Source organism: Impatiens glandulifera, chromosome 2 (assembly GCF_907164915.1).
Source record: "Impatiens glandulifera chromosome 2, dImpGla2.1, whole genome shotgun sequence".
Classification (NCBI taxonomy): Eukaryota; Viridiplantae; Streptophyta; class Magnoliopsida; order Ericales; family Balsaminaceae; genus Impatiens; species Impatiens glandulifera.
The window spans coordinates 53,555,941-53,567,202 of NC_061863.1; positions in this window are offsets into that span (position 1 = coordinate 53,555,941).

Consider the following 11,262-nt stretch of genomic DNA (forward strand, 5'->3'; position numbering starts at 1 on the left):
CGGATGCCAGTAAATAGCGAAGTTTAGTCGGAAGTCTACGGTATCTCACATGCACAAGGCCTGACATTGTGTATAGTGTCGGCATAGTAAGCTGATTAATGGAGGAACCGAACTACACGCATTTGAAGGATATTAAAAGAATTCTTCAATACATCCGAGGAACGTCGTCACTTGGGTTACTATACTCCGAGACAAAGGAATACAAGTTGATCGGTTATTCCGATAGTGATTGATGTGGAGATATAGATGATCGAAAAAGTACATCGAGATATGTGTTTTATATGGGAGACACAGCTTTCACATGGCTCTCAAAGAAGCAGACAATAATGACATTATCAACATGTGAGGCAGAGTATGTGGCAGCATCCTGGTGTGTGTGACACAATATGGCTAAGAAGTCTACTGAACGAACTACAAATTCAGCAACACGAAGCAAATGAAATATTAGTCGACAACAAATCATCAATTGAGTTGGCAAGGAATCTGGTGCACCATGAGAGGAGCAAGCATATCGATGTTCATTTCCACTTTATACGGGAATTATATCTTCACAATATAAACTTTTAATAATCACATATTTATAGGATAAACATTCAGGTAATAAACCTAAATAACTTTGGTCAGGCCCAAGCCCAAAACCAAAAAAAACAATAAACTCTAATTAACAATGTAGAGTTTATTATAAGTGTAGGCTCCATAACTCAACACACGACCAACTTATTTTTTATACTCGAACAATGAATTCCATACTTTCACTTGATAACTGCTGATCATGCATGTTCAAGCCAAAAATAATCGTGTGATTATGGGAAATTGGAGTACTAATTATTTGAGTATCTAAATCACTACTTAATTATGAGATATAGAAGATGGAAACCATGATTGATTCTTAGTCTTAGACAATGTTGTGTTTGAGTTTATGAGATAGAGCGCGCTCAAGTGAAGCAATTACTGCATTATATTGTCGAAGAGGCTCTAGAAGACGCAGAAAGCAAACGAGTCAATCATAATATAATTGAGGAGCATATTGTATATTTGTTTTCTGTTAGTACTTTCTGATTATTATTTCGGCCAAACAATGCATTCTTCTCTATTTTTTTTTGCTAGATTTCCCTTCATTGTTGCTTGTTGTGAGATATTTACGTGTGAGATATTTAAGGACTTTAGTTGAGAAATTAAGATGAGGTATGACCAGCCTCCTCGTATCTCAACAGTGCAGAGAAGAAGAAGAAAAAGTCATAACAAAGAGATTGATATAATGTTTTATGATTATAAGAAGAAGATAATTGAAACTTAGTTTAAAATTTCAAAGTAGTCAATAAGAACAAGTAAAACTAAACCAGAAATCAAAAATGGAAGAAAATGCAGTTGGACATATAATACGTGAATGGCATCGATATACAGAATCAATGCCTCAATTAAAGAAAGAACGAACATCTACATAGGTTCGAAGTGTTACCTAAACAACAAGAAAACGAAATAGGAAGAAGAAACTAGATCAATTGGAGTTGTAGAAGCTTCAGCCGAAACCTTCTATTGTTCTTCACTTCACGTCTTTTTCAAGGCGAGCTCTCGGATTCTGGAACTGTCGTTGTCTTTCTCGTATGATCGTCTTCAACTACAGGACAATAGCAGGTTCTTCGGTCTTCTTCTCCGATTGGACAATAGCAGGTTCTTCGGTCTTCTTCTCCGATTGAACGATGCTCCTCCCTAACTAGCTCCCCAGAATTGATATCCCTTCTCCATCGATTCAGTAATCGCTCCCCTCTTTTGTCTCCATCAAGAACTGAAAAAAAAAACTAAATCCTTCAACCGAAAACTGATCTCCTTCAAATGAACTTCCTTCAAACTAAAAACTCTCTCCATCCCCTTTCGTTTTTGTTTCAGGGGTTAAATTGGAATTATGAAATAAAATCAAGGGCACGCTCGGAAAAATATATATATATATATATGATATCCTTTTGCACTTGTATCATTTCTTCTCTTGTACTGATCGGGTGAGGGCCTTAAATTTAAGTTACGGTTAGGGGTTGGTGCCATTAGAAAGACATGTGAGACAGCTTTCCAACCCAGCTTGAATCACCCAAAACCATCAACCACAGTTCAAGTTACGATTTTATAAGTGAAAGGGTGTTTGATTTAAACCTTTCATTAACACCTTCCACTCATGACCAGATTTCGTCTAGGTAGAGGGAACCAACGGAAGATAGGGCTACACAATATGAAAGAGGACTCCCCTTTTGAAAACATCCAAGATCATCGAATTCCATCTAGTATTGAAGCCGGGATTTATTCATGAAATCTAAGATTCCAATGAAAACTCTATGGGATTTCACACCTAAGACTCTTGGTTTTCATTCTTTTTTTCAAATAATCATTTTCTTTTCAAATAACCCACTTTTTTTCAAATAATCATGGTTTTCCACTAGAGAAGACCATTCAACCCTTTTTTTACTTCTCCTTGACATGTGTTTGACCCCTTCATTGACCCGAGTTGACTCGTTGGCTAGCGGGTTGACTCGGGGTTGACCTATTCCCGCGTTTTTCCTTTTTTTCGAGCGTCTAGGGTGTAAAAATGGGGTGTCTACAAAATGTCTCTCTTGGACAGAGTTTGGAGAAAGATTTCTTGCTTTCATAAAACGTGTGTCCAAGCCTGAACAATAAGCAACATATTTTAAACCCGAGCTAAATGAATGAAAGAAAAAAGAAAGATACAACCTAATAGTGATTGTCCTTCATCGATTTTTTTGTCTAGCTTTTACACATTCGAAGCAACCGGAGGCATGAACCGTGCAATGATCCTCGTGGGGCACCTGTAAGAGAGAATCAGACATTAGAACAAGTTTCGTATCAAAGCTTAACTAAGAATTATGGGAAGAAAGCATTTTGTCATGATCAGGTCTAACAATAGATGGTAATGAGCCATCTTTTTCATAGCCAATCTCGTGTGAATTATCGTCAAGTAAAATTTCACGAGCAATAACTTGCAAAACAAGGGAAACACAATGATAAGGCCTGTAGGCCGTCAGTTTAAGCATCAGTTAACAAACCTCTGTCGTATGTCCTTATCAAGAAACTCTACGACTTAGAGTGTAATCTTCAATATTCATCGATCTATAAAATAGTCGTACGTTGAAACCTTCTTGAACCATATACCATTTCGGGGGTATTTTTCAACGAAGCAACACAATCCTTTGCCTTCATAGGATTAAAATCATCGAGATCAAGATGGTCTCGATGAAGAAGACAACATTCCACAATCCATGGGGGATCATCATGGCTTCAAGTATTCAACATAGTTTTTTTTACGTGAACACTCAAATGAGGGTATTCACAATGACTGTGGATAATCAACCACTTCTCGATTGCGAGAGCGATCGGAATAGAGATTGGTAACACGAAAGGGACACTGTACTACAGTCCATAAGGGATTGAAGTAGCCTGACCCTTGAGAGAAATGAATATTCGTGTGAATCAATCCATTGACGGTGTTCATGACGACCAAAAATAGATAAAATGCCTCTCGATTGCACGAGCAAATCGAGTAGGGTTTCTCCAAATGAAGGAACCTTGTATTACAATCTACCTAAGGAATTGCAGTAGCTTGTACCTTAAAGAACAAATTTTCGTGTGAACAACCAGATGACATTGTTCACGACGACCAAAGATAAAGAAAACGCCTCTCAACTGCATGAGAAAATCGAGCAGGGTTTCTTTAAATGAAGGAACCTCGTACTACAATAAACCTGAGAAATTGCAGTAGCTTGAACCTTAAAGAATAAATTTCTCGTGTGAACAACCCGATGGCAGTGTTCACGACGACCAAAGATAAAGAAAATGCCTCTCGACTGCACGAGCAAATCGAGCATGGTTTCTTCAAATGAAGGAACCTCGTACTATAATCCACCTGAGGAATTGTAGTGGCTTGAACCTAAAAGAACAAATTTCAAGTGTGAACAATCCGATGACAGTGTTCACGATGACCAAAGATAAAGAAAACGCCTCTCGACTGCACGAGCAAATCGAGCAAGATTTCTTTAAATGAAGGAACCTCGTACTTCAATCCATCAGAAGAATTGTAGTAGATTGAATCTTAAAGAACAAATTTCTCGTGTGAACAACCCGATGATGGTGTTCATGATGACCAAAGATAAAGAAAAAGCCTCTCGACTGCATGAGCAAATCAAGCAGGGTTTCTTCAAATGAAGGAACCTCGTACTACAATCCACCTGAGGAATTACAGTAGCTTGAACCTTAAAAAACAAATTTCTCGTGTGAACAACCCGATGACAGTGTTCACGACGACCAAAGATAAAGAAAATACCTCTCGATTGCATAAGCAAATCGAGCATGGTTTCTTTAAATGAAAGAACCTCGTACTACAATCCACTTGAGTAATTGCAGTAGCTTGAACCTTAAAGAACAAATTTCTCGTGTGAACAACCCAATGACAGTGTTCACGATGATCAAAGATAAAGAAAACACATCTCGAATGCACGAGAAAATCAAGCATGGTTTCTTCAAATTAAAGAACCTCGTACTTCAATTCCCTTGAGGAATTGTAGTAGCTTGAACCTAAAAGAACAAATTTCTCGTGTGAACAACCCTATGACAGTGTTCACGATGACCAAAGATAAAGAAAATGCCTCTGGACTGCACAAGCAAATTGAACAGGGTTTCTTTAAATGAAGGAACCTCTTAATTTAATCCACCTGAAGAATTGCAGTAGCTTGAACCTTAAAGAACAAATTTCTCGTGTGAACAATCCGATGACGGCATTCACGATGACCAAAGATAAAGAAAATGCCTCTGAACTACACGAGCAAATCGAGCAGGGTTTCTTCAAATGAAGGAACCTCGTACTACAATTCACCTGAGGAATTGCAGTAGCTTGAACCTTAAAAAACAATTTTCTCGTGTGAACAACCCGGTGACATTGTTCACAATGACCAAAGATAAAGAAAACGTCTTTCGACTGCACGAGCAAATCGAGCATGATTTCTTTTAATGAAGGAAACTCGTTCTGCAATCCACTTGAGGAATTGTAGTAGCTTGAACTTTAAAGAATAAATTTCTCGTGTGAACAACTCGATGATGGTGTTCACAACGACCAAAGATAAAGAAAACGTATCTCGATTGCACGAGCAAATCGAGCAGGGTTTCTTCGAATGAAGGAACCTCATACTACAATCCACCCGAGGAATTGCAGTATTTGAACCTTAAAAAACAAATTTATCGTGTGAACAACCCGATGATAGTGTTCACGACGACCAACGATAAAGAAAACGCCTCTCGACTGCACAAGCAAATCGAGCAAGGTTTCTTTAAATGAAGGAACCTCGTACTACAATCCACCTGAGGAATTGTAGTAGCTTGAACCTTAAAGAACAAATTTCTCGTGTGAGCAACCCGATGACGGTGTTCACGATGACCAAGGATAGAGAAGACAATCGCCTCTCCGACTACCAGAGAAAATCGAAGTAGGGGTTTTCTCCAAATGAAGGAACCTTGTACTACAATTTCTGAGGGATTGAAATAACTTATCCCTTAAAGAACTAATTTCTCGTGTTAACAATCCGATGACGGTGTTCACGACTACCAAAGATAAAGAAAACGCCTCTCGAATTCACGAGCGAATCGAGTAGGGTTTCTCTAAAGGAAGGGAACTTGTACTAACATCCCCGAGGGATTGAAATAGCTTGTCCCTTAAAGAATTAATTTCTCGTGTGAACAGCTCGATGACGGTGTTCACGACGACCAAAGATAAAGAAAACGCCTCTCGAATTCACGAGCGAATCGAGCAGGATTTCTTTAAAGGAATGAACCTTGTACAATAATCCCCTAGGGATTGAAATAGATTGTCCAAGAACTAATTTCTCGTGTGAAGAACCTGATGAAAGTGTTCACAACGACTAAAGATAAAGAAAACGCCTCTCGAATTCACGAGCGAATCGAGCAGGGTTTCTCTAAAGGAAGGAACATTTTACCACAATCCCTGAGGAATTGCAATAGCCTGAACCTTAAAGAAAAATTCTCGTGTGAACAACCTGATGACGGTGTTCACGACGACCAAGGATAGAGAAGACAATCGCATCTCTGACTAACAGAGCAAATCGAAGTAGGGGTTTTCTCCAATGAAGGAAGATAGAGTCTTAGAGATAACAACGCATGAACACCCCAACATTGGAATTCACAGACAAAAATAAAGAGAGAAACACGTGAACACCCAAAGGATGATATTCACGGCCATAAATAAAGAAAACCGCACGGGAACACCCAAACGATAATATTCACCGACAACGATAAAGAAGAACAACGCGTGAAATATTTTAAAGTATATATTTGTAGTATATTTTTAAATACATTTTCAATTAGAAAATATTAATTAAACTAGAAGAATTAATTTGGAAGATATCAATCCAACCAAATTAATTATTTTAAATACCATAGAAATAAAGTAAAAAATATATTTTTAATAATTTTAAATACTAAACTGATTTGATTTTATAATTTAAAATATTAAGTATATCAAGACAAATAAATCAAAAATATCAAACTAACTCTACCAAATGTTTTTAGGGCAACTAAAGATTATAAATAAAATTAAAAAATTATACTATCATTGTTGTCAATTATTCAATGATTACATGAGAATAAAATAAAAATTAATTTAAAATAGACTCCCTATCATTTAACTTATTTAGTTACCAGACTATTTAAAGAAATTATATATTTAATAAAATAAAATATTTTAGTTTACGGAAGAAGAAAAAATCAAACAGCACTAAACCAAGCGAACCCGGAGGCAACCGAGTCGGCCCGTTCAAATAAAGCCTAGCCCGTCCAGACCCAGTCTATTTGTAACCATATCCGGCCCAGCCCAGCATCGGAGTAAGGTCCAGATCCAAAGATGGCCCAGCTGTTTGGTACGGGGATTAGAAAAATAACTGAAGATTCTGGGGTCTCTCTTTGCACCGAAGTCAGAAAAACAGGGACCTCCGTTAGAATTTAATAAATAGGTTTCATTGTTAAATGAAAAAAATAGAGAGATCGGAATTTGTTTTCTTTTTGAGAATCAATCAATCAATCAATCTCGGGTAATTCCATGTTTCGGTTTAATTAAATCTAACTATTAATTTTATTATGTTTTGATTAATTCTAAGATTTTGAATTAGGGTACTCAGCTTAATGAAATAGTCAAGCCACGTAAACAAATTTATTATTTATTTTGAGTAAATTAGCAATAACTTTAACCCAACCTAAAGAATTTATAATTGGCTTATATAAGAAGAATTAATCACTATATGGTTTTGTTACTATATATATATCACTTCCCATATTTGTAGTTGATAATAGTGAGTTTAATATTGCATGCACATAGTGCATTATGAATGTGCAAATATTACGTGGAAATAACATTCAATTTATAAATGTACAATTCTTAATTGATTAAATAATAAAAATGATTCATTAATAATATATATGTATATATACCTTTCAATGTAAAATTAAATAGAGAAAAAGTGAAATAGGGTAAAATAAGAACATTAATTCATTAATTATTATCTTTTCTATTGAATGAAATCAATTATTTTATATTTATTTTTAAAATGTCTCATTTTGAACTAAACACAAACCAAAATGTTTTCCTAAACTAAACCATTTTAGTTTAGGTTTGATTGAGTTTGAATAAATTTGATATTTGTTCGTTATTATTACAATTATTTTTCGGAAGGTATCAACAACCAATTATAGTTAACTCTTTTAGTCTATCCAAAACATTTATCATGATTTTTTTTTATAAGTTTTTGAATAATAATAATAATAATAGTAGTAATAAGGTATATATAGTTGATGTAAATAGTAAATACAAATAATTTAAATATATTGGTAAAAATTCCAACATCAAAGTTGGTAACCCCATCTAGATTTTGAAAATCTCTTTTTTAATTTTCTATATCTGTCTAAACAATTTATACGGTACTATTTTCAAGAAATTATCATCGATGAATGACAACCTTCTAAAGGAATTCCAATAATGAATATAAATGGTAAAAAAAAAATTAACTCTTGAGACTATGTCCAACTAGATCACTATCTATAAAATAAGATATAGATACGACACACATAAGATTTAGACACGACACAACACGACTGAGAGTCTAACACGACTTGTCCGAATCGAAAACGAACGTTTATGTACGATGCCCAACTCTAGTCTCAAGAGTTAAATTTTTTACCGTTTATATTCATCATTATTGGAATTCTTTAAGAGGGGTTCTCATTCATCCATGGCAATTTCTTGAAAATATGAAAAAAAAATTGTTTACACAAATATAGAAAATTGAGTCAAATTATTCCATGCCTTATGACATTGAAAATGAGATTTTTATTTTGAAAAGATTAATAAATAATTTATATAGTTTTGTACTTTAATTTTAAAATTTGATGTTTTAAAATTTTTATTATTAACGGTGTTTTAATGTTTGGACTATATTGTTTTGAAATTTTGAATAGTTTTCATAATTTCATTTTGAAATATAATGTTTTAAATGTCGAATAGGTAAAAAAGTTTGATATTTAATTTTGATAATAAAATTGGTTTGAGTTCGAGTTTGAAATTTTTCGAGTTGAGTCGAGTTTGCTAGATAAATAGCCGAGCTCAAGCTTGCTAGATAAATAGTTGAGCTCGAGCTCAAATTTATAAACTCGTTCGAGTCGAGCCGAGCTCCACTCGAGCTAGTTTGAGCTCGGTTCGACTCATTTGCCGCCCTAATTTAATTCATAAAAATGGGGTAAAATCTACCTTTATCTACTCGATTTTATTCGTAATGTTCCTTTGAAGCTCACTTTAATCACAAACCTTGTTTTTGGTTGAAACGGGAAACTTAAAAAACGAAATACAATATTATTAAAATAAGTTAAAGATGAAATAGTATTTGTAAATAAAAAAGAAAAAAAAGAAAAGAATACTAAATTAAAAATAAAAGAATAAACAATGATGTTGATTGCTTAGTATAATTTAACCATGAACTTGTTAATTAATGTAAATATGCATATTAATCAAAACTTGATGCTGATGCTTAGTATAATTTAACCATGAACTTGTTAATTAATGTAAACATGCATACTAATCAAAACTTGGTCTTTATTAAATAATAAACTAAATTTATCTTAAAATACTTACTCTCTCTCTTAAACAAATTAAGATTAAGATGTATTAAGACTTAGTTTAAAATTTCAAAGTGGTCAATAAGAAACAACTAACAAGTCTACATGCAAATTACATCAGTATCTTTAGTATCTAAGATCATTTTTTTCTCAATTGCATGACCATTTAATTAAAAAAAATCAGGTGATTTTAAACTGATCAACTTTTCACATGGTATTATTTTCTAGAAATTATCATCAATGAGTAACAACCTTCTAAAGGAATTCTAATAATGAATATAAATGGTAAAAAAAATTAACTCTTAAGACTATGTCCAATTAGATCACTAGCTATAAAATTAAATGTCTCTAAAAAATTAAAATTAGTGATAATATTTTTTTTTTTATAACCCTTAGATAATAATATGCATGAAACAAAGCCCTACAAGTATTATCCCTCTAAAAGTATTATCCATACTTTTTTTAATACAGAATGAGAAATTAAATTTTCTTAAAACACCGTTACAAATATGAGAAAACATACATACTATTGACAAATTGAGAAAATGAATTAAGGAGGTGGAATCGCTAGGACGGCAAAGGAAAGAGGAGGAGGAGGATGACCGTCGTCCTCTTCTTTGTCACTGTTTACTTGTTCATCATTCGAACAGATAGATAGATAGAGCGAGTGAACTTCTAAGAGAAATGACCAAACAATTAATCTAGGCATGGATCAGGAGATAGACAGAGCATATATATATATATATATATATATATATATATATATATATATATATATATATATATATATATATTATTGAAAGGATATTATGATAATAGAAGACAAATTTCACTAGGGCAAACGATTTAAAATTGACCTAATTAATTACAAAATTGGATGAAAATGATAGAGACAGAACCCATAATTTGTTCATGCTTGTCATTAAAAATAAAGTTGTAATATTTTAATATGTCAATTAGGATATACATAATAAACATGCAAGTTATTTTATTTCTTAAACATTGTTTGTATTATTTAATTAGATTGATTAACTTTCATTATAAAATTATGTTTATTATAAGTCCAGAGACTTTAGTTAGTTTATCACTTTTTCTTTTTATAGTTTGGACAAGGTAAATAGTGAGTGAATAATTATAAAAAACCCAAATAGAATTATTTTCATTTTTTTAACTAGTGTATATCTTATACCTAACAAAATCTCCATCAAATCAAATCGATTTGTAGCCTACCCAACTTTGTAGCCTACTTGTTAAATTCTTAATTATAAGCATATATATATATATATGAATATATATGAGTAATGATAGGGGACGCGGCCGCGAAAGTCCGCGAAAATAGAATATTCCCACAAATATTCTCTCTTCTCTTATTAATTAATTTCTCTCTCCATCTCTACTAATTAATTTATCTTTATTCTCACGATTAATTATTTCACTCATTTCTTTAATATTTATTATCTCTCATTTAACTTTAATAAAATAACTCAACACATTATAACAAACTCTTACATTAAATATTTTAATAATATGTTTAAATAAAACATAATGTGTTGTATTTATTAATTAATTTATTTTTTCGTTAAATCTTAATCTCCAACTCCTAAACCCTAAATCATAAATCATAAACCCTAAACTCTAAACCTTAAACCCTAACTCCTAAACCTAAATCTTAAATCCTAAACTCTCCTTTTATTTATTTTTTATGCATTTTTTTTCCCTTTTCTTATTATTTTTTTAAATTGACTTATTAATATTTTTTTTTAGTTTTATTACTTATAAATGTTTATCTAATATTTCTATTCTCACGATTAATTATTTTTTAATTAATTGATTTTTTTTAACTCAATTCTTTGATAAATTCATAATTCAACTAAATAAAAATAAGAGATATTAATTAGGGTTTAAAATTTAGGGTTTAAAATTTAGGGTTTAGAATTTAGGTTTTAGGGTTTAAATAAATTAATTAGAGATGAGAGATAAATTAATTGATTAGTGAGAGAGAAAGAGAGATAAATTAATTAATAAGAAAGAGAGAGAAATTAATTAATAAGAGGAGATAATATTCGGTGTCTTTTAGTAATATTCTATTTT